Source organism: Procambarus clarkii, chromosome 44 (assembly GCF_040958095.1).
Source record: "Procambarus clarkii isolate CNS0578487 chromosome 44, FALCON_Pclarkii_2.0, whole genome shotgun sequence".
In the NCBI taxonomy this organism is placed as follows: domain Eukaryota; kingdom Metazoa; phylum Arthropoda; class Malacostraca; order Decapoda; family Cambaridae; genus Procambarus; species Procambarus clarkii.
The window spans coordinates 15,003,591-15,027,587 of NC_091193.1; positions in this window are offsets into that span (position 1 = coordinate 15,003,591).

The window sequence follows — 23,997 nt, forward strand, 5'->3', positions numbered from 1 at the left end:
CTCTCTCTCTCACTAACACACACACACACACACACACACACGCAACTCCCCTCTAAGGCCCGTTCCAGAACTGGCTAAACACCAGCTCATTTAGGTTGATTAATTGGGTGCCAGTTTTCGCCAGAGCACATTGGAAGGACATCCATCTCTGTCCGGCGCTGATTGGCCGAGTGAGGTGGGGCCGGCACAGGCTTCACTAAGGACTGGAGAGACTGTAGGAGTCACTGACGAAGCTGGAGTGGCACTTGGAGGCAGAGGAGGAATGTAGTCGGGAGTGACAGGCGGTGAAGAGGTGAGGATTGGAGGATGAGGAAGACTTAATGGCTGGACTTTAGGATTGGAGGCAGTGGAAAGATTGAGGGGAATGATGTTGGGGTTAATGAAGTAGTTAGAGACGAAATGGAGTCAGAGATGAGGGTGTAGATAGGGTGTCAGATAGAACAATTAATAGAGCAACACGAGGAAATAAGAGAGTTAATAGTGCCATAATGGGTACTACAGTACCCATTGTACTTGATGGCTGTCTAATGACACCTCGTACGCCTTTAAGTACGGCTGTATTTCTGAGTTTTATTAACAACATATATCCTACACTAGGCACACTACCTTTCCCCCATGCCTATACAGTTGTACACGCCACTCAGAATTTGATACAGAAATTTTACTAGTCACTAAAACTCGAATTTTGGGAGAACCCATCCACGAGTATGTTATAATAGGGTTTATTTCCCAGTTTCTTTTCTTTAAGTTCTTGGTTGTATTGTTTATTTTGTGTGTTAACGTTAAAAATATAATTGGATCAGCTCCTCTCTGATCACACCTCCTAGGAACGCTGGAAACTGTTGAGTAACATGAGACATTCATGTAGGAAACTGTAGAGTAACGTGAGACATTCATGTAGGAAACTGTAGAGTAACATGAGACATTCATGTAGGAAACTGTAGAGTAACGTGAGACATTCATGTAGGAAACTGTAGAGTAACTGGAGACATTCATGTAGGAAACTTTAGAGTAATGTGAGACATTCATGTAGGAAACTGTAGAGTAACGGGAGACATTCATGTAGGAAACTTTAGAGTAACATGAGACATTCATGTAGGAAACTTTAGAGTAATGTGAGACATTCATGTAGGAAACTGTAGAGTAACGGGAGACATTCATGTAGGAAACTTTAGAGTAACATGAGACATTCATGTAGGAAACTGTAGAGTAATGTGAGACATTCATGTAGGAAACTGTAGAGTAACGGGAGACATTCATGTAGGAAACTTTAGAGTAACATGAGACATTCATGTAGGAAACTGTTGAGTAATGTGAGACATTCATGTAGGAAACTGTAGAGTAACGGGAGACATTCATGTAGGAAACTGTAGAGTAATGTGAGACATTCATGTAGGAAACTGTAGAGTAACGGGAGACATTCATGTAGGAAACTTTAGAGTAGCATGAGACATACAAGTAGGAAACTGTAGAGTAACGTGAGACATACAAGTAGGAAACTGTAGAGTAACGTGAGACATACAAGTAGGAAACTGTAGAGTAATGTGAGACATTCATGTAGAGGACAAAGTGCCTCTTCCTCTTTAAAGGATTGTATTGGCTGGACATTCAAACGCTAATGGCTTTAGTATCGCGATGCATGTGTTCCTATATACATTTCACAATGATAATAGAAACGTTTCAGAATACTGACAATGCATGTGGCTTTAGATGCCATTGTAATGCGTATACCTAATATTTTTTATGAAAAAATTTACAAACTTCCGTGAGTAATAATGCTATTGGAATTCGTTATAAGTGTACAGGGGAAGTACGTATTAAATATGTTGTACATCAATCAGCACAGTAGTTAAAGGGAGGAAGTGACCAGGATTGTTTTCATCAGAGTAACCGGATGCAATTTGCTCACAAATGCATTTGTTTTAGTTCCTGCTTGTTCCTGGCTGTAATTGGGTTAAGGCCCCTTAAGCTCGTCCTGGAGTTAACTCAGGCAGTTAACGGGGTTGACGTTCATAGTACTCGACAGAGCTAACAATCATAATAGTTGACGGAGCTAATAGTCATAATAACTGACGGTACAATCATAGCTGTTGACGGTGCAATTATATCAGGTGACGACGCTGATAATCATAGCAGTTGATGGTTATCTTGAGGTTATCTTGAGATGATTTCGGGGTTTTAGTGTCCCCGCGGCCCGGTCCTCGACCAGGCCTCCACCCCCAGGAAACAGCCCGTGACAGCTGACTAACAACCAGGTACCTATTTTACTGCTAGGTAACAGAGGCATAGGGTGAAAGAAATTCTGCCCATTGTTTCTCGCCGGCTCCCGGGATCGAACCCGGGACCACAGGATCACAAGTCCAGTGTGCTGTCCGCTCGGCCGACCGGCTCCCAAAAATAAGGTCCAAGGAGGTGCCGGGGATCGAACCCAAGGCCTTTCACACGCAAAGCGAACGCGAAGCGAATGGTGCTAACAGTCATGGTAATTTATTGTGCGTAACATTCTTAGGTGAGCAGAATGCTCACCTAAGAATTCTTACCTTCACCTTCACCTTCACCTTCTTCAATCACCTTCTTGATTGACAGCAAGCTTTTGACATCGCTCCTCACGAAAGAGTCCGTATAAACTGAGAAAAAAGAGGAAGGATTTAATATATGGGGAGAGATACTGGAATGGGCATAGGTCCCTGGAAACACAAACCGAAACTGTCTCCATTTTCCGCTTGTTACAACTTGTAATAAAGTTGTTACATCTTGGCTTAACGTGTTTATGACGTATTAGAACGTTGTTACAACTTGCTATATTGGTTGTTATAACTGGTTAGGAGGTGTTAAAACTTGTTCGAACGTTGTACCAACGTCGTAGTTTCGGTGTGTGTTTGGCGGGGTCCACGTGGTACAGGAAGCTTAGAGAAAGATAAAAACTGGAGAGGAGTCTTATGCAAGGTCTCTTAAGGCTCGGTCTTCTGATCATTACATCCTGATCACTGAGAACGACGCACACGAATGTAATGAAGATTATAGAGACTAAATAGGACTGTAGACCGCTGCAGGAGGATCCTAATCAAGTTTCAGTAAAAGACAGAGAAATGGTTTCTAGAAATAAATCCTGGCAAGTGTAATAAAATGAAAACGAGGTAGTGGGAAATGGAAAAATAAGAAAACTCCAGCATAAAATGAAGACAGGTGAAAAAGAAGAGAGAGATATCACAACACTAGCACATATAAATTAGATGACTACTGTTGCACACACAAAACTGTCAAACATAACTTTTTAAAATGAACTTAAACAAAAACTTTTTCAAGATAAGACAGACAGCTCTCGTTAGACCAATTCATAAATATACAATACCGATTCGGAATCTTCACGTTGTGGAACTACAATCAAAACCCATAGGTTTGCCAAATGGCTGGTGGCGGATTAAAATAAAAGCTATAAAAACATGTAAAAGAAGTTCAACCTAATAACAAAGAGAGAGAGAATGACTTGAGAAAACATGATCAGCACATGCAAAATACCGAGGGACATTGTTGAGGCGGACAGGAATAGTCTTATCCAAATGAGGAATAATATAGCAAGAGGAAATGAGTGGAAGCCAGAAACGTAAATAAATCAGTGTTGCATCAAGATAACATTGGCATTGGAGAAAGTTGATGATACATTATCTCAAAAATTTTTAATTGCAAATACGACAGTGAATTAGAATGTTAAGTTATAGATACAGCAGATACCTCTGGTCACAAGGAGCGGCTCTAAGAGCAACATTTACCAACATCTCGCTCACTAACTGACGTGTAAACACATATAGGTAAAGGCTAATAGGTAAATGTATTACTAATAGGTAAGCCTCCCCGCACGCGCTTACACGCAAGACCGGTTATATCAACACACAATTGTATACACAACATTGCTCTTGTGTATCCTGAAACAGACTTAGATGCTCAGTAACATCAACCACACTGACTTTGGTTTGACACATATAAACGTACACTCAAACGGACACGGCCCAATACACTAACAAGATTCTGCAAGCATATATATATATATATATATATATATATATATATATATATATATATATATATATATATATATATATATATATATATATATATATATATATATATATATAAATGCATATATATTAAGGAATTCAAGACACTAGCAGTACATACAAGCAGCCTGATCAGGCAAATAAATAAAAAACGGAAAAAAAACATTGTAGCCATTCCTGCTATGCGACATTTACATATAATATCAGCCATAAATTTACTCGCGTACGGCCCGACCGCCATTAATGGCGCCAGGCCTCGACAGAGAAAAACGCTCCCCCTTGTTTTATACGCTCAACAATTGTTACTCGAATGTAATTTAAAATTTACGCAATTAATCATAGGGCGTTGTTGAAGGTTGGTGTGAAGCGGAACAGTTAATTATTGATTATTGTTTTCTCTGGATTTTTGTTAGAACAATAGAGTCCTAACCTGTCGAATCTTAAAAGGGGTGAACTGACTGGCTGTTTCTAGATGAACAGAACGGTGAAACAGTCAAGATTCTGGATTTGAAGTGCAATTGGCATGTTGCAAATTGACGGTGCAAGGAGTTGACGACGCTGATAATCATAGTAGTTGATGGTGCTTATGGAGGCAGAGGAGTTTGATTCCACTGCGGAAAATCACGAGGTTGGCACACAAGAAACGATGAAGTTAAGGGCATTTTTAAGAGGAGTTTTGCCTCTTCCCAATGTCCAGCAGAGAGAGAGCCTCGCCTCTTTGCAGTGTCCAGCAGAGAGAGAGCCTTGTAATCTAATGTACTGTGAGTCTGCTGCCACTGCTGGTCGACAGGTTGGAGTCACGCTTCACCTATAGAGAGGCGGCAGACAATTCGTGTGGGACTATAAATGTGTATCCACCTAATTAGCATGCCTCTCTGTTGGCTACTTTATCTAGTTTTCTAAGTATTCTTATGATCAGTGTGACAGTCAAGATGAATATTCTGTTTCTTTGCTTTATCATTAGAGAATGTTCATGTAAGATAAAACCCCAGTTTAACTTTGCCATTAACGGGAATAAAGAACAGAAGAGGTGCTAAGGCTTGCGTCACGCCCCCACAGGTCAAGGGAAGCCATTCTCATGCATGGGTTATTATTTTTGGTCGTCCTTTTGACCAATATAGGCCTATATAACTCTTTATATATTGAAAGAAGGCTTTGATTAAGAACTTATCAAAGTATTTTTTTGTTTAAATCAAAATATATTATATCAAGTCCTCTGTGGTAAGACGTAACTCACATTTGCAAGTTTTCCACTTTTCAAAAACGTTTTAAATTTCGACTGACATTAAAATATATAGGCAAAAGACTTAACAACTGAAGTTTAGAAACAAAAAGTTGTATATGCATTTTTTTTATGATAATAATACACCGATATCTAAATGCTTTTTATTATTACAATTAACAGAAATGACAACAGAATCTACAAATTTAAAAGACCCTCATTGGTTTCTATTTTATTTAGCGTTTCTAACAGCAAGTAGTTAATGAAAAAATACTGCATTTATGAAAGACAAATCAGTCAATTAACATATCGACATATCATTTAGCTGTCAACCAGTTCAAACTGAACGAAGTTTATTAAGACAATATTAAACTACAACCCAGAAGGCTTATATAGCGTTGCATTGATGATTTCTTATACCCTTTACGTCAAGACCAACGTTGCTGAGGAAGGCGGGAGAACCAGTGAAGATTATACGAGACGTTACGGTGTATTATACAACGTAATACATCGACCCCAAAGAAGCGCGAGACTAATACATTTAAGCGCGGAGAAGAAAGAGTGGAAACAAATGGTTTAGTAATTTACATATCTGGGATGGAGGACTAATATGTGTTCTTCCTTTTTGAGTTATGGGCTCTAATGCACACACATTACAAAAAAAAGTCAGGTAATGTGGGATGACTTTTTCGTTTATTTTATTATTATTAATTTTTTTTTTGGCTGATTTTATATCACAATATCAACGTTGTTATTGTTTATTATTATTAAAATTATTATTATTATTATTATTAAAATTATTATTAAAATTATTATTAATGTTTTTGTCATTACTGTTATGGTCATATGTTGTGTTATATGTCGAAATTATTATCAGATAGTTGCTGTTAGCTGGGCTTGTATTGTTGATAATTATCATAAATTATCATACGTCTAATGCTACTTATGTCGTTGTATTCACAGTGTCTCCTTACATGTTTTCTTATAGAATAAAAAAAGCATAAATGCAAGAATCCATCTATTCTTCCATTTAGGGCTCTTTGTGTCTGTGACTGTGTAGCTGTCTGTCTCTCTTCCAAGTTAAATGAAGTGTGATCATCTATTAGTATATTTTGTAGGGATGTAGTCGCTTAGGAATGTGGATAAGAGAGAAGGAGAGAGGGGGGTAGGTGGTAAGGGGCAGGGGGGAGAGAAGGGGTTGAATAAAAGGGGCAGAGTGTGGTTGATAGATGAGTGGAAGAGTTGAGGGGTAAGGTAAAGGTTGAGGGTGTATTCGGCCCAGTTATGTAAATTGTAAATGAGCATATTTACATATGTAAATGAGCATATGTAAATTAGTTGTTGATTGATTTGAATGATAGCCAGATGTATGCTAATTTGCCAGAAGTTGGCTAGTACTTAATGTAAATGTTGTCTTATTATTATGTAGAATAATTATTTCCATTTTGTAATGAAGAATTAATGTGTGATACGTTTGCCTCTCAAGGTAAGTCTAGGAAAAACATATTTTAAGTTAATTAGTTGCGTAGGAGTGTGAGCTCTGACTAATATAATTTTATAGCAAAAGAAATCTCCAGGAATTTTGGGTGGAGAATGTTATTTATGATGTAACTTTAATTTGCATATGATAAAAATAGTTAAAATCTACTAGTTAATGTATGAGTTAGCAAAAGTAGCAATTAGTGGTGCAAATTACAGATGTATGACTGGACCCGGCAATATTGTCATTTTCAACTGTATTTTTAATGGAGGCGTAGAGAGTTTTCTACAATATTTTATAAGAATGTGTTAGTGGTATGTTATTGATTGTGAATTATAAGAGAATATTTAGAACTGGTTAATAAAGTTCATTGACATTTAAAAGAACAACTCGTCTGTCAATGACCGTGTGTGGGAATGTGGGAATTCTTATGAGAGAGCAAGTCTGTTCTTCTAATTCAAATTAGGGGATGTTGAGGATTTATCAACAACAGGACGTGACTTGATAAATGACCTTGACCTACCGTGACCGGTTTCACTTTGCCAGTCACAACGTTCATCATAGAAACATAGTGCCAGTCATAATCCCAGCCAGTCTTAATCCCTGCCAGTCTTAAACCCCAGCTAGTTTTAATCCCAGCCAGTCTTAATCCCAGCCAGTCTTAATACCAGCCAGTCTTAAACTCAACCAGTCTTCATCCCAGCCAGTCTTAATCCCAGCCATTCTTAATCCCTGCCAGTCTTAAACCCCAGCTAGTTTTAATCCCAGCCAGTCTTAATCCCAGCCAGTCTTAATCCCTGCCAGTCTTAAACCCCAGCTAGTTTTAATCCCAGCCAGTCCTAATCCCAGCCAGTAAAACAAAATATATAGAGGTAAATACATAGTTGATATTCTCAGACGACGGAAGAAGACAGAAATATAATGAACATTTCCGGTCTCGCTAGACAGAGAGCCACGTGACGGTGTTTGGACGCAGGAGCGCTGTTCCTTGCCTCAATTTACCCCCCTCCTGCTTCATTAAAACTAACCCCATTTTCCTAATTTACCCCCTACAGCTTCCCCAGCCACCCCATTGACACCAAATATATTTTTCATCTTGGAATTATTCCTGTGCAAACTAAATTCTGTTTCATATACCTTTTTTGTGTTCATTCAACTTCTCTATTGGTTTATTTGTCTCTTCCCCCATTACGTTATATATTTTTCCATCTTTATTTGCATCTATGTCTCTCTCATGTCATCTTTTTTTACTTTTTTTTTGTGTGTGTATCTACTTACCCAACAACTGACCATTCGCAAGATACAGCCCCCAGAAATTGTAACTCCCATGTGGCTATTTACTTCTAGGTGAACAGCGGCATGAGGTGAAAGGCAACACTGCCAATTTCTTTCTGCTCCGGCCAGAATTCGAACCTGGGACTTTAGCTGATAATAGAAGTCGTTCACATTTTTAACTACTGAGCCTCCATCTCTCTCTCTCTCTCTCTCTCTCTCTCTCTCTCTCTCTCTCTCTCTCTCTCTCTCTCTCTCTCTCTCTCTCTCTCTCTCTCTCTCTCTCTCTCTCTATCTCGCTCTCTCTCTCGCTGATAGACAACATTCTTTTCATCATAATGCTCGTCCCGCTCCTATGAATATTATGCATTCATTTCCAGACCATCATGTCTTCAATCGCCATTGCAGCAGGATTCTTAAGTTCTGAATCCATAATCAGGATTTTTGTGATCCTTGGGTAAGATACGTAAATGCTTCTCTGGGGGGTTTGTGACGACCCTTTGCTCTGAGATGAGAATATACGGCACCCGGAGGAGCGTTTGGTAGTTTCCCATATATATGCACTTCAATATTGTCTTTTACCACTTGCTTTCTAAATTTTATTACAAAATATTGGTTATAATATTGGTTACAAAAAAGGTGCTCGTATCTTGTGTGGTAGAACTACATTCTTACCCTGTTGTGGTCCTGGGTTCGACGTCGCGATGGCGCAAGTAAATGAAATATTATGGATAATATATATATATATATATATATATATATATATATATATATATATATATATATATATATATATTTATTTATTTATTTATTTATTTATTAATTTTCCTACGTAAATAAGAAAATTTACGTTATTAAAGCCAAAATATAAAATAAAGGTAGACCTCCTCTCTCTCTCTCTCTCTCTCTCTCTCTCTCTCTCTCTCTCTCTCTCTCTCTCTCTCTCTCTCTCTCTCTCTCTCTCTCTCTCTCTCTCTCTCTCTCTCTCTCTTGCTTCTTGTTCTCTCCTGTGTCCTTCCTTCTCTCATTTCAGCCCTCGGTGTCTGGACGGGTCGTGAATCTGTTGTAATCCGGGAATTTGGGTGTCACCACTGGCTTAGGTGGGATAATGTGAAGGTGCGTTACACCTTTCTCCCCTCCTCCTCTCCCCCTACCTCCATTTCCCTTCCCTCCTCCCCTACTCCCCCCTCTCCCTTCCCCTTCCACTTCAACCCCCCCCCCCCACCTCGCTTACCATTTTTGTATCTACTCTCCTCTTACCGCTCAAGCCTGTCCTTCTCTCCTCACCTTATCCTTCTCTCACCTCTCACTCCTCCCATCACAACACCATCATTCTTCTCTTTCAACACATTATACTTCTCTCCTCCTCCTCTTCTCCCTGCTTCTTTATCCTCCTCATCTCGCATCCTCCTTCACGCATCCTTCTCCATCACTGAGCTTCGTTAAGCATCCATCGCTTCACTTCAAACGTACGCCATTCTTCAGTCTTCATTCCGCACATACACACTGTCAAAAAGCCTTTGAAACAGTACCGCACAGGAGATTATTATACAAAGTTGAAAGGCAGGCGGGAGAATGCGGAAAAGAACCAACATAGGCAAGAGAAGGAGAGAGACATTACCTGACAGACAGGAGAGGGACAGAGTCGGAAAATAACAGGGGCGGGAAGTCGGACTTGCGTAGGGTGACAAGTGGGGTACCTCAAGGGTCGGTGCTGGGATCAATACTAGATGGGTATGGGGTATGAAGAGAGACTGAAAGAACTAGACCTTACAACGCTAGAAAGGTTGAGAGAGAGAGAGAGAGGAAATTTGATAGAGAAATATAATGGATTGACAGAGTGGAAAAAAAGAGGAAATGTTTCTAACATCTCTATGACTCATCTGAGTCTCTAGTTTCCATCTATGCCCTCTTGTTCTTTGGATATTCATTTTGAGCATTTCTGCTTTTTTTCCCACTGGTAATCCAATTAAGTATTTTATACGTATCTGTCGTGTCATCCCCCCTCTCTCTCTCTCCTGTTTTCCAGCGTCGTCATGTTTAGTTCTTTCAGTCTCTCTTCATACCACATTCCCCTCAAAATTTTGGAATGAACCTCGTTGTAAACGTCTGAACCTTTTCAGGTTTCCTTATATGAATTTTAGAGCTGCTTACTTTAATATTGGTCTCACATAGACATGATTGCTGAATAGAGCAATCAAAATGCCTCATTATTTAGGTTCCTAAGCGATGTTCTGACATTTGCTGGCGTAGAGGAAGCTGCTGACGTTATCCTATTTATATGAGCCTCCGGAGTTAGGTTTGGTAGTGCCTTTTCTCTAGCCGTTATTTGGAGATAGTTTCCCTTCATTGTGTATTGTCCTTTTGGTCTGTCACCTATTCCAATTTCCCTCACCTAACACCATCCGGTATTCAACACTCGTTGGTATTGAATACCAGTAGCCATTTCTCGGACCCACTCTACAGCGTGAGTCATCTTAAAGAACCTTTTAAACCTAATCTGCCACCACTCTTCTTATAGTTTGAAATCGTCTACAAACATTGACATATAAGAGTCAATTCGAGTAGACAGGTAATCTATATAAATGAAAAATAGTATGGGGCCCAGTACCGATCCTTGAGGTACTCCGCCAGCCCGACTTCTCGCCTCTCACTGTTACTCTGACTCCTGTCTGTTAAGTAGTTCTTTAACAATGTTAAATGATTGTCCGCAAACGTGTAATAATCTCTTGTGAGGTACTGTACCAAAGGCTTTTGGGCAGTCCAGAAATACTCAATCTGCCCAATCTTCTCTGTCCTGTCTGATTTTCATTACTTTATCAGAGAATTCCAAGTAGATTCGTCAAGCACAATTCCCGCTCCCTAGAGACATTTTGATGCTTATTTGTATACCTAATTCTCTCTAGATGTGTAACTAGTCTTATCTTCATTATTCTTTCGAGTGCTCTGGAGGGGATGGTTGTGAGAGACACTGGTATGTATAGCTAAGTGGCTCTTCTCTATCTTCTTTCTTGTTAATTTGTACCACATTCGCCTTCTTCCAGCAGCTGGGCAATTCGCCCTTTGTGTGTGTGTGCGTGTGTGTGTGTGTGTGCGTGTGTGTGTGTGTGTGTAATTACCTAAGTGTAATTACATAAGTGTAGTTACAGGATGAGAGCTACGCTCGTGGTGTCTGAGCGTAACTCGTAGTGTGTATGTGTGTGTGTGTGTGTGTGTGTGTGTGTGTGTGTGTGTGTGTGTGTGTTGGTTTGTTTGTGGGAATTTATATTTGCATATATAGGTATATGTATGTATTTCTTATTTGCCATCTGCATTCGTATTGTATATGTAAATTTGGGCAATTGTATCAACGTTTGTTTAAATATGTACGTATGTATGTATGTATGAGCACATGTGCATATGTACGCATGCATAGATGAGCATTTGTACGCATGTATGTATAACGTGTGTGTGGACAAAATGTAGTATGGATGTGTATGTGTGTGGGAGTGCGTGTGTGTGTGTGGGAGTGCGTGTGTGTGTGTGGGTGTGTGTGTGTGTGGGAGTATGTGTGTGGGATGAATTACAAGTGTGGGTGTGCGCCGCTGATGAGGCTTCATCGTCATTGCGGGATTAAAGTTTAGCAAAGACAAAAATGAAACGTGGTATGTGGAGTCCATAGAGTGCCTAATGACCCACGTGAGGAATGAAGAGGCAGGGAGGCGTGTGTGTGTGTGTGTGTGTGTGTGTGTGTGTGTGTGTGTGTGTGTGTGTGTGTGTGTAATTACCTAAGTGTAGTTACAGGATGAGAGCTACGCTCGTGGTGTCCCGTCTTCCCAGCACTCTTTGTCATATAACGGGGAAGCGAGGCGATTAATTCTCATTTGTGTTTTCTGTACTCACCTAATTGTGCTTGCGGGGGTTGAGCTCTGGCTCTTTGGTCCCGCCTCTCAACCGTCAATCAACAGGTGTACAGGTGTGTGTGTGTGTGTGCGCGCGCTTATCTACCTGTGCTTGCTTAGCTGCTGTGCTTGCTTAGCTGTGCTTATGCACGTAAGCTTTATATATATATATAATATATATATATATATATATATATATATATATATATATATATATATATATATATATATATATATATTATTAAATATGACCGAAAAAGTAAGATTAATAATTCTAACACGAATTTTCTCAATCTTTCGTATATTACGCTTCACTGTTGGAGGTAAATCAAAAATCAATTCTCCAAAATTCATTTTTATTTCTAGTCTGACGCGACACGGGCGCGTTTCGTAAAACTTATTACATTTTCACAGACTTTAGTTCACAAATACACAACTGAATAGAACTTACGTATCTCCGATTTTATATCTACATTTGAGTGAGGTGGAAGGGGTGATGTGGCATTAACACAAGACACAAAATGTGGTATTAATAGGGTATTAATTTCATCAACACAAGACAGAACAAGAGTATTAATAGGGTATTAATTTCATCAACACAAGACAGAACACGAAGCAATGGATATTGAATAGAAGTGTTAACACTTCTATTCAATATCCATTGCTTCGTGTTCTGTCTTGTGTTGATGAAATTAATACCCTATTAATACTCTTGTTCTGTCTTGTGTTGATGAAATTAATACCCTATTAATACCACATTTTGTTCTGTCTTGTGTTAATGCCACATCACCCCTTCCACCTCACTCAAATGTAGATATAAAATCGGTGATACGTAAGTTCTATTCAGTTGTGTATTTGTGAACTAAAGTCTTTGAAAATGTAATAAGTTTTACGAAACGCGCCCGTGTCGCGTCAGACTAGAAATAAAAATGAATTTTGGAGAATTGATTTTTGATTTACCTCCAACAGTGAAGCGTAATGTACGAAAGATTGAGAAAATTCGTGTTAGAATTATTAATCTTACTTTTTCGGTCATATTTAATAATATATGTCTACAGGAAAGACTGCTACCAAAATATACTAATATATATATATATATATATATATATATATATATATATATATATATATATAACGACAATCCATACATATCCCAGAGTACACAGGTAACATGTATAAAAACATACTTGACTGTGTGTGCATGTATCCTAGAGATGCGATTATTCCAAACCCTTGGAAAAATCAAACGAACCTTTGACTTTAAAGAAAAGAAATTCATGATTTAATTGTGTCAATCTCTGGTGCTACTTGGATTACTGTATCCAAGCATGGAGACCACATCTTCAGAAGGATATAGCTGCTGTGCAACACCGGGCAAAAAAAGTCATTCTAGAGTCAACTCACATACCAGGAACGGTTGAGGACCTAGTTTGCAGAGAACACTGCAAACTAGGCATGACGTGGCTGATCTCATTGAAACTTTTAAAATACTGAACAATTCGGAGGATGTTGATCCGGAAAATTTCTTCAAAAAGTCAGATGTAACACAGACAAGGAGCAATGGTTTCAAGCTCATCAAGTCACAATGTAGGATTGAGAACATATATATTTTTTTCACCCACAGGGTTATAAACCCACGGAACCGCTTACCCGCCGAAGTCGTAAATGCCAAAACTCTGCTAACGTTTAAAGTACAACTGGAAAATATCCTCTATGCAAATGGCGGAAACCTTCGACAAGCCCCTGGCTTCCTGTCCTCGTCGAGGTCACTAGCGTTAGTGGCTCTCAGGTAAATTCAGGTAAATAAGTGTCTCTATAGACACTTTATATAACTTTATATATCTTTATATTCCATATATCTATATGGAATTTGATCACTTCCACCCCTTCCCCTCCCATGACGCCCCCCGTCCCATTGTCCAGGCCGAACACAGTGTGAATTACCGTATTTAAAAGTGCCAATCACCTCCTCGCAACACCACCTGTGATTTATTTATAAGCATTCAATAAATCACTCCACTCACTCGCGCTCTTCCACTAAACCTCAAACCTCTCCCCCTCGCTCCCCCTTTCTCTCCCCCCTCCCCCCTCCCCACTCCCCTCTTTGGGATGATTGGTAATCGTGATTATACTTATTAACGTGCTGATGGCGGTGATAATTAATCGGCAACTGACACCAGAGGCAACAGACGAATTTGGGGCTAACTAGATAAAGAGCATCAACTTCATCAGTGGCTTGTTTGATAGGAGGAAGGGTAGGTAGGGAAGGAGGAAGGAAGAGAGGAAGAGGAGGAGAGACAGAAAGAAGGGAGTGAGGGAGGGGTGGAAGAGAACATAGCTTAGGGACTGAAGGAAAAGGAGAGGTGTACTAGAGGTCAGCGATGGAGAGTGGGGGGATGGGAGGGAGGGTTGAAGGATATGAAGTAGGAAAGGAGAAAAAATGGGAAGGAGGAAGATGGAGAGGAAGAGAGGAGTCGAGCAGTGAGGGGAGAAAGAGAGAGAGAGAGAGGGAGGGGAGGAAGAAAGGATGAACTAGAGAGATGAGGAGAGACTGAGAAATATTGGAATAAATGAGGAACAGTGTAGGAGAAGGAGGATGAGAAGATTGTCTACCTCATCATGCCAACCTTATCATATCTACCTCATTTCTACCACAGCATCCACTCTCCTCTAAATAATTAGTCTCAAGTGAACCTTTTCATCAGCCAATTAGGTCTGCCTCGACATAACAGGACAAACAAATAAACAATCATGTTCACGTCAAAGTCGACTCAATTAAGTGTTGGTTTGTAAATGGAAAAACAAAATTTGGCTTTATTTAATTTAGAAGTTATTTAATAAAATGTTCAGCGGGAACCCAGCGAGCTGGATAATGATTCTTCGTTATTATTATTATTCAGTGGGTCAGTACCACTCAGGTACTGAGTGGGTCAGTACCACTCAGGTACTGAGTGGGTCAGTACCACTCAGGTACTGAGTGGGTCAGTACCACTCAGGTACTGAGTGGGTCAGTACCACTCAGGTACTGAGTGGGTCAGTACCACTCAGGTACTGAGTGGGTCAGTACCACTCAGGTACTGAGTGGGTCAGTACCACTCAGGTACTGAGTGGGTCAGTACCACTCAGGTACTGAGTGGGTCAGTACCACTCAGGTACTGAGCCAACCACTCCCACTCGGATAGGTAGGTAATAGGTACCCGGGTATTACCTGACTGTTGTGGGTTGCATTCTGGTAACGGTCAGCCTAAGAGGATGTCGATAAGCCTAATTTCTATTCCCATCAATGGGAGACCGAAACCGAGAAATTTGGTCTATATGACGTCATGTAGTTTGATACTAGCTATTAGTATCAGTTTTTTTTTATATAATAAAGTGGCTGAATGGGAACCCTTCAGATAAAGGGTTGATTAAGGTCGTTTAATTTAGTAAAATATTCGTAAAATACATTATTGGGGACAAGACAGTTTGGTGGTTCAGATTTTTTGTTTGCTGACTAATTTCTTCCCAAGTTATTGTTAGCTTTCTTAGCTAGCTGTGTTTACTATAATGCTCTCAAATTCGGGAAAATTGTTAGTTTCTCTTTAGTAAAGACCGAGGTAAAAAAAAGAAAGCAAATATCTCTTATTACATTTCATTCTCAATTAAATTTTCTGATTCGTTTTCATTCATCGGGAATTTGACTTTGAGTCACTTGAAACTTGTACTCCAAGATTACAATACTGCTCAAGAACGAATCCCTCTCAGTCTTAAAGATTGACCAATCACACACAAGACGTTCGTAATCACACAATGAATTTAAAAAACAACAACATTGGGGAACCCCCGAGTCAACATACATAAACGAGTCACAAACTCAACATACAGTTTTGAACACAACAAAATACAGAATTGTGAATACACTCTAAAGTCGAATGTTGTTGTGTTGATAATGCAATCCGAACAAATTTAGTGTTGAGCCATTTGGACGCAGGATAACGCAACATGACGGCACACCCTAACCTTTTCATCCGGTTCGAAAATATTATAAAACATTTTAACTCGGCACCAAAAACTGGGGATAAAAAAATGTAATGACCAGCGGCCACACGTACAGCCTGGCCAGCCACCAGGTTGTGCATACGACCGTAACAAAACAACAAATATCAGTGTAGGTTACTAACCCAATCTGTCCTAACCAAGCCTAAACAAGCCTAAGCCTGTCCTAAACAACCCTAAACCTGTCCTAACCAAGCCTAAACAACCCTAAACCTGTCCTAACCAAGCCTAAACAAGCCTAAACCTGTCCTAACCAAGCCTAAACCTGTCCTAACCAAGCCTAAACAACCCTAAACCTGTCCTAACCAAGCCTAAACAACCCTAAACCTGTCCTAACCAAGCCTAAACAACCCTAAACCTGTCCTAACCAAGCCTAAACAAGCCTAAGCCTGTCCTAACCAAGCCTAAACCTGTCCTAACCAAGCCTAAACAACCCTAAACCTGTCCTAACCAAGCCTAAACAAGCCTAAGCCTGTCCTAACCAAGCCTAAACCTGTCCTAACCAAGCCTAAACAACCCTAAACCTGTCCTAACCAAGCCTAAACAACCCTAAACCTGTCCTAACCAAGCCTAAACTAACCTAATACGATGCGTTCGCTCACCCCTCTACGCAAACAAAAGGTAATACCTAGGTAGTCACCGTGTTAAAGTTACGGTGAGCGTATATATATGTACTCCGCAATAAATATTGAATTTCCTGTTATCCGTTCCGCTCTGGAGGTCCCTGTTTTAGCTGACCACCACAAGGGGGAGACTGTTGAAAAGATGAGACCCAACGGAGCTACGGATCGTGAGGAGGTTAACCCAAATGCACCATTATTTCGCTCCAGGTGAGAGAGAGAGAGAGAGAGAGAGAGAGAGAGCGAGAGAGAGACGGAAAGAGAGAGAGAGAGCGAGAGAGAGATTGAAAGAGAGAGAGAGAGAGAGAGAGAGAGAGAGAGAGAGAGAGAGAGAGAGAGAGAGAGAGAGAGAGAGAGAGAGAGAGAGAGAGAGAGAGAGAGAGAATTAGGGGTCAAATCAAAAGAAAAATTAAAAATACTGGACAACACACATTTCAACTAATGTTGAACAGACTGCATTAATTTAGAGACGGGAAAACCCAAGTGATTCGTTGAATCATTGCACTTCTAACTCTATGCGGAATTATCATTGTCATATTGTTATATCTATTATAATGTGCCCGGGACATATAGTGAATGTTTTAATCCCGTTTGCTTAGCAATTTATTCCTTCGCGTTACATTGTAGTTTCATGGGAACGATATAATATATCGTTAAGTGCTGTTTGGGTCTGGTGTTAACAGGGACTTACACACACACACACACACACACACACACACACACACACACACACACACACACACACACACACACACACACACGCACGTGTCTCACGGCCTAGCGGACAGCATTCAGGATGCGCAGTCCAAGCACCTGGCTTCGATTCCCAGCTTGGAGAGCCATGATCTGAAAGTCTGGTGGTAACGATCCCCATGAGACTCGCACATCGAAGGCATCGCCTTTTAGTTATTGTATTTGTGATTTGGAATGTAATGATAGTGTTTATTGCACAGCGGGTCCACCACCTCTTGCTACTGGAAGCTCTTCCGTCCCGAGTTAGTGTTCCATTGATTATATCTTTAAGTGAGCTGATTACCTCTGTTCACCAGAGGTAATCAGCTCACAAACAGCAAATTGGTGTTAGTCAGCTGTTAGTCAAATTGGGAGTTAGTCAGCTGTTGTGAGCTGTTCCCTAGGAGTGCGTGTGAGAGAGAGAAATATATGTATTAGATACGATAGAGTAAAATAGGTCGGTGGGCACTATTTAGAAAACCGATGGTTAAAAAAGGCAGAGAGCTAATAGGTTGATCCTGCAGGCGCAGATAGTGCATACACAGACCATATTTAGTCAAGCACAAGACGAAGTATTCCACCAGACTAGTCCCAGCTCCTCGAGGTATGATGAGTTACGTGAAACGGCTAAATTAATATAACCTCATGTAGCTGGAAGATAGAAGAGTTAGGGGGAGACATGATTATTACATATAAGATTCTCAGGGAAATTGATAGGGTAGATAAAGACAAAATCTTTAGCATAAGTGTACTCGCACAAGGAGACACAAGGGGAACATGAGCTACTAAATGAGCCACAGAGACATTAGAAAAAATTATTTCGTCGTCAGAGTAGTTGCCAAATTAAATGCATTAGGAAGTGTAGAGATGATACAGCCCAATAGGCTCGTGAACCTGTGCACGAATTGATTGGCAGTGGCGAGGCGGTACCCAAGACCAGAAGCTCAACCTCTTTCAAGCACAATTAGGCGAATACAATTTAGGTGAATGTACACACACACACACGGAGTGAAAACACGGTCAGGGTAATATATCTCTCTGCATGATATTAAACAAACTCCAGGTTTTATTCACTCTCTTTTACCTCTCCCTTTGTTTTGCTCTCTCTTCCTCTCTCACTCCTGCGTGTTTGTGCTGAAGAGGAGAATTATTAAATCCAGTTAATGTTTTTTGTTTTTTTGCGACAGAAACATTTATGTGTCGTAACATTCTATGTCGAATGTTTTTGTGTATGTATATACTGATCTATGTGTACTCACCTAGATGTGCTGGCAGGAGTGAGAATTAGCTCTCCTCTCCCGCCTTTCCAAGCTTCAGGTCAGGTAATATAATTGCTCATTGTTCATGTTCCCTCCCTAGATATTTTATTTTTGAAATAGCTTAATGGACTTGTTTTGACCGACTTCTTCTCGTAGCTCATTTAACTTATTTGCAACTGTTTAGTTAGATAAATATTTCCTGAAATATTTTCTTGAACAAAGAAAGCTTTCTTGAAACTTTCTTATTGAAAAGCTTTTGTTTCAAGCTTCCTTCCGTGACCTTGAGTCCTTCCTTATCATATTTGGAAACTGTTTTGTATAGTGTATCACAATTAAACCTTCCGATTATCTTCAGCTCTAGTTTATCTTCATGTTTTATCTTCAGAAAACTTACTTAATATTTACTTCTTCACAATCATTATTTATATTTCCCAACTGAGCACTTGCTACTCCCTATTGGCCTCTCATGATAAGCTAATGCAATGGACAATGACATTTTAATGGGAACGATACAGAAAATAGGTCAAATTATCTCGTAACTGAGGCTAATGTTCACATTATTAATTTCTTCATGTATTAATGGGGGCTGTTATTTGCTTAATATCCAGCTAGTGGCGGCTGTCATGTATGGACATACAAACTAAACACACACACACACACACACACACACACACACACACTCACACACACACACACACACACACACATATATATATATATATATATATATATATATATATATATATATATATATATATATATATATATATATATATATATATATATATATATGTTGTTGAATATGATCAAAAAGGTAAGATTAATGATTCCAACACGAATCTTCTCAATATTTCTTACGTTTCTCTTCTTTGTCGGGGTTAATTGAAAAATTAAATCTCCAAAGTTCATTTTCTCAGTTTTTATTGATGGTCTGACTCCTTAAAGCATGTCACAAGGACTTCTCACATTTTCAAAGACAGGTTTATACATATCATTTCATGCTTATATTCGTTTTGGATGAGGTGATATGACAAATGTTTTTGGGTGAGGTGACACGAATCAATGGGTATGAATTGCATATGAGAACATAAGATTGAAAGTAACTACAGAAGGCCTATTGGCCCATATTTTCTTATGCTGCTTCTATATGTTGGTTCGGGGTCATGAAGTGGATAGAATATAGTTATGTGTTAATTGGCTGTTGATTGCTGGTGTTGACTTTTTGATGTGTAGGGCCTCGCTGATGTCGAGCCGCCTGCTATCGCTGTATCTATCGATGATTTCTGTGTTGCTTGTTAAGATTTCTCTGGTGATGGTCTGGTTATGAGAGGAGATTATATGTTCCTTGATGGAGCCCTGTTGTTTGTGCATAGTTAATCGACTAGAAAGTGACGTTGCTGTCTTGCCTATATACTGCGATCTTTGGGGCTTACAGTCCCCAAGTGAGCATATGAAGGCATAGACGGCTTTGGCATAGGTGAGAAGGAAGGCATAGGTGGGCGTTGGTTTCTTTCAAGGCGTTCTGTTTGTGTCTGGAGAGTTCTTCATGAGTAGATTGACCGCTTTCTTGTTTTTGTAGTAAATTGTCAATTGTATCTTCTGCTTTTTGTCTGTAGGGATAACGTTCCTATTAATAATATCTTTCAGGACACTTTCCTCCGTTTTATGAGCCGTCGGAAAGAAGTTCCTGTAAAGTAGTCTAATAGGGGGTATAAGTGGTTGGGCAACACTTCTTCCCTCCGTCTTCTCCAAGATCCCTGTCCTCATTATCCTTTCACTTCTGTTTCATTTTCCATTTCCAGCTCCCATTTGTTCGTACCTTTCTTTTCAGCCATCTCCTGCCCTTGTGCTTCTATTATTCTTCTAATTTTCATTTCCTTATCTTTTTCATTGTCTCATTTATATCCACCTTTTTCTTTTCTCTTTCCATTCTTCTCCTCCATAATCTCACCTTACTCTCCCTTCCTTTTCCTGTTTTCTTTAGTCTTCTTCTTTGTTCTATTCTCTCGTTTTCATTCTTTTCAGCTTCTCTTATGATTTTACTTCTCTCTCTACCTCTCCTCTCACTGTTACCACTTTTCTTTCTCCTTATGCTTACTATTCTTCTTTTCATTATTCTTTTGCTTTCTCTTCTACTATACTTTCATATCCCTTTCTCTTCTGCTTATTTTTTCTATTTAGTTTTCCTTTTTCATTTCCCGTTCTACTTCCCATTCACTTTATTCGTACTTCTCATTCTTTCCTTTATGCTTTCATCTTCTTGATTGCCTTCTCCCCCCACCCCCCTGCCCAATCACTTAGGCTGGATGGTAGAGCGACGGTCTCGTATCATGCAGGTCGGCGTTCAATCCACGACCATCCAAGTGGTTGGGCGCCATTCCTCCCCCCCACCCCATCCCATCCCATCCCAAATCCTGACCCCCTTCCAAGTGCTATATAGTCGCAATGGCATAGCGCTTTAGCCTGATAATTTCCTTACCCCCCTCCCCTTCCCTGTTTGCTTCTCCTAAGTCCTCTCTTTTTACTTCCTTAATCCTTTTCCTTTTCCTTCGATTTCTCATCTACTTCCGCTTCCTCTGATTTTTCTTGTTTTGTCTTCGAACTTTATTTTTGTTGTTTCCAAATACTTTCGTTAACCTTCTCTTACACCTTTTCATGTTTCCACTTTATTCTCTTGTCGAATATTTGCTGTTTCTTTTGCGTGCTTCTTCTCTTCCTCTATACTCATATATCTCGTCTATGATTTTTCATTACTTTCTCATTCTTCCCTCTTCATCTTGCCTCCCTCTCTCTTTTATTCATTCTCTTTCTCCTTTCTGTCACCTCTTTCTCACATTCCACTCCCATGATCCTCTCAGCCTCTCCCGCTAACACACACTCTCTTTCTCTCTTTCTCTTTCTCTCTCTCTCTCTCTCTCTCTCTCTCTCTCTCTCTCTCTCTCTCTCTCTCTCTCTCTCTCTCTCTCTCTCTCTCTCTCTCTCTCTCTCTCTCTCTCTTCCTGGTACCACCCGGCGCCATTACTGAATTATGACCTTGCACGGGTCTTAATTAAATTCACTCGTTCATAGTACCGGTCCCTAGAACCGGTTTTAAGTACCAGTCCCAGGTATCGGTTCTTACTACCAGTCTCAAGTACCAATTCTAAGTACTGCCCCCCCCCCTACAACCAGATTTAAGTACCAGTACCAAATATTGGTTTCAACTACCAGATCCCAAGTAACAACTCTTACTGGTAGTTCTACATACCAGTCCCACGTTCCAGTGCTTAGTACGTAATAATTACAAAGATATCTGATAATTGTAATGTATATGTATGTCAATGTGCAACGCGAAAGATAGCCAATAAGGAAATATTTTTGGTATTGTTGGACGTGGAGAGTAATGATTCACACAGTTCCCAGGGAGTGATTATCAGAGTCATCGGTGCTCAGCCATTCGTCCACGTAAAGCAATAATTCAGCGTGGTAACACAATTATTCAGCGAGCCTGGTGTAATTATTGCAACTCTCAGAGCGAATAGCCGTGTCTCGCGCAGTTGCTAGCCAGAATGAATATATATATATATATATATATATATATATATATATATATATATATATATATATATATATATATATATATATATATATATATATATATATATAATATATATCGCGTTTTTCTCCTCGTTTTTGCAAGCCATCCTCCTGACTTTGATGTGTGCCAATATGGAAATATCGAAAGGCCGTTTTGGAAATTTATAAGAAAACTAACTTTACCAAACGAATTAAAAACGGGAGATTTTAAAGAGTGGGGGAAAAAATATGAATTTTATAAAAATCTCAACACACTAATTTAACTCTCCCTTATCAGGGAAAAGCGCCAAGCCATTACGACTATATAACACTTTTTTCAAAGTGCTATATTGTCGTAATGGCTTGGCGCTTTTCCCTGATAATTCCATCCCTCCCTTGTCTTTTGACCCACTCGGGTAAACTTGTACTCACCTAATTGTTCTTCTTTAGGTTGGGTTTTGGCTCTTCGGTCCCCACTTATCGTTTAATCAAGAGTTAATAAAAAATTATCATTTCTATTCCGTAAATTTCGATAACGAAGTAAAACGCAGATAACTGTTGCAGAAATTAACTTAAAAGACCGACCTGCAGTTGGCTCAGCTTTTCACATTGATTCTGTCTAGTAAGTCGATCCCTTCTAGATGAAAATAATTTACATATGTTCGTAATTTTACATATGTTCGTTAATTAAAGTTCAGTTGCATATTGTCCTGGGGACCATTCAGGCTTGTTCGCATATGTTCGTATGTTATTTTTAGGAAGTGAAAGGCTTAGACAGCCATCGGGTCGTGATGTTTCTAACATTTCATCTCTGGTTAACTGAAAGGGCCAAGATAAACAGAGATATAGATATTGATTATAATTGGTATGTTAATATAATATATTATATTTAATATAATATAATATTTTATAACGCGAAGAACAGTTCACCAGCGAGTGACAATAGACTAATAAACTCGTTAGAGAGCGTTAATTAAAGTTTAATAATCGCGATAGAAAGCTTCAATTAACGTATAATAATTACGCTAGAGAGCGTCCGCAGTCTAACAGGGGGACACAGGGTAATGTAATTATCAGCAGAAAGCATTAAGCCATTACGACTATACAGCACTTGGAAGAGGTTGGGATAAAAATTTGGGATGGGACGGGGGAAGGAATGGTGCCCAACTACTTGAACGGTCGGGGGATTGAACACATTCCTGCATGAAGCGAGACTGTCGCTCAACCGTCCAGCCCAAGTGATCGGACTCAAAGGGAAAAAAGTCTTGAATTTTGAGGCATTATTGAGGTGGGGTTTGTATGTTGTTTTGAAAATACACAAGCAAACGGCATTCTTTTAAAATATATTAAGGAGTTTCTAATTTTTATACGAATGTCCATCATGCGAATGGGTTAAAAACCACAGTATATAGAAGGTATAAAGGATATTTATGTGTCCAAGAAAAGTTACTTAGACATATTCGGTAATAATGATCTTTAACGACCGTCAGTAATATGAAGATCATTGTTTACGATCTTTAGTACACAAGTCGACAAGGAAGCGCGTGAATTGGTGGGCTGATCCTCATTAGCTACTCATCTACACGGTGTGTTCAAGGAAACTGTTGTGTAAGATGACTTGCATGGAATCCACCTGTAGTACTCGATGGAGTATCGCACAGGCCAGTCGAATTCCAAACTGGATGGAACATATTATAAAGCAGTCGACTGTATCCTGGATGGAATGTCTCATACAGCAGTTAACTGGAATACTAAGGAGAATATCTGGCGTAATCAGTTTGAAACGCACCATAATCTAATGTAATCTCCTTTCAGCTGCGCGGTGAGAGAATTTCAGCCATACTCTTAATAGTTCATTTTCTGTTCAGGGGTTCGAAGCACCAGAT